Genomic DNA, 1,700 nt, shown 5'->3' on the forward strand with positions numbered 1-1,700 from the left:
GGCTTGCGGCTGCGTTGCTGTCATATACAAGTCTGAGATGAGTGTGGAAGAACAGATCAACAAAGGATTGGCCCAAATCTTCAGCAACGAAACCTAAAGTAGTCAGGAAATGACGCGACTTTCCGAGGTTACTTTCCACCAGCTTTTTCATTGTCGAGTGTCGCCACACAAGCTAATGCCTCGAAATTCTCCACGGTAGAGGCCTCTGTCTTGCAGGCGTACGCAGTCCTACTCCTGGAGGCCCCCTTCCTGCGGAGTGCAGGTCCTTCTCTGATCAAAACACACCTGAATGCGCTTATCAAGGCCTTTTTAGGGCTGTCCTGAAAATGGCAGATAGCTGTGTTTTAGCCGTTATACTCAAAAATATTTTTTCCAATTTTTTTTCACCCAAAACTTTCAATGAGTGGCATTGGCTGTTTTCATAGTTTTGGCTACTTACTGCTTTTCACTATTATTTTATTCAAGATCTTTTTCCTGTTTTGAAGTAACTTCACTATGATTGAAGATGATTGATGTCCCTGCTTCAACCGTGTGCCTCTGTTAGAAAGGAGCAGAGGCTGGGACAGGCTTCCAGCACTGACTTGGCCTGAAAGCAAGGAAAGCAAAAGCGGATGAGTTTGGATGTTCACGCAGCGTCAATTTGCACAGCAGCTACAAGAGCCCTCGAAAAGGCTGCCCTGGCAGCGGTGGGATTCGAACCCACGCCCCCGAAGAGACTGGAGCCTTAATCCAGCACCTTAGACCGCTCGGCCACGCTACCCTGTGGGCCTGTTTTTTATGGGTCGATTTGACCAGTGGAACGGCCGCCCCGATGCTGACTTTGCTGAAAAGCTGCAGTCTAAACCTGTTTGCGTAAAACAAACCTGATCCCTAGCAGGTTAGGGCTTGTCACTTGTCACAACAAGTCTGAGATGAGTTTGGAAGAACAGATCAGCACAGGATTGACTCAAACCATCAGCAAAGAAACCTAAAGTAGTCAGTAAACCACAGAGGAAGGACGGTCACCCGCCTTAGCAAAGAGGTGATCAGCTGTGGGAGAGGACTTGTATGACTCGCATGTCTCTAGAGGGCCTGGCCGCTGCCAGGGAAAGCGTGCTCTCACAAATTTTTTTTCAGACCTTTATCTAGTACACGCAGGGCCTTGTTTAAAATCACAGTTGGCAGCGGTGGGATTCGAACCCACGCCCCCGGAGAGACTGGAGCCTTAATCCAGCGCCTTAGAGACCACTCGGCCACGCTACCCCCGGTAGGTGTCTCCCTTTCCATACCTTTTTGGCCCTTCCACCATCCAGAGAACTCAAGGCAATGGCAGCCGCGGAAGCTTCTTCAACTAAACCCGTGACTTCCTCCTCGCGATTCGGCCAAGGAAAGCTCTATACTCGGCCATCGCCGCCACAAGGTCTCTTCCAAAAGGAGCCCCTGGCAGCGGTGGGATTCGAACTCCCACGCCCCCGAGAAGAGACTGGAGCCTTAATCCAGCGCCTTAGGACCGCCGGCCACGCCTACCCCCCATGAGTGCTCTCCCGGGTTACTTTTCCACCACTTTTTCTTGTCGAGCGTCGCCACCCAGCTATGCCTTGAAATCTTCCACGGTAGAGGACTCTGTCTTGCTGGGGTACGCAGTCCTACTCCTGGAGGCCCCCTTCCTGCGGAGTGCAGGTCCTTCTCTGATCAAACACAGCTGAATGCGCTAATCAAGG

The 1,700-nt window shown here is 51.4% G+C and overlaps 2 non-coding genes across 2 annotated transcripts; both read right to left on the minus strand.

Annotated features, from left to right (window-relative positions):
• Positions 1-678: 678 nt before the first annotated feature.
• On the minus strand, positions 679-760 carry trnal-aag. Its single transcript has one exon. It is a non-coding gene; the product is annotated as a tRNA-Leu (tRNA).
• A 398-nt stretch (positions 761-1,158) lies between these two features.
• On the minus strand, positions 1,159-1,242 carry trnal-aag. The gene has a single exon. It is a non-coding gene; the product is annotated as a tRNA-Leu (tRNA).
• Between the last annotated feature and the right edge of the window lie 458 nt (positions 1,243-1,700).

Source organism: Cyprinus carpio, unplaced genomic scaffold, assembly GCF_018340385.1.
Source record: "Cyprinus carpio isolate SPL01 unplaced genomic scaffold, ASM1834038v1 S000000706, whole genome shotgun sequence".
Lineage (NCBI taxonomy): Eukaryota > Metazoa > Chordata > Actinopteri > Cypriniformes > Cyprinidae > Cyprinus > Cyprinus carpio.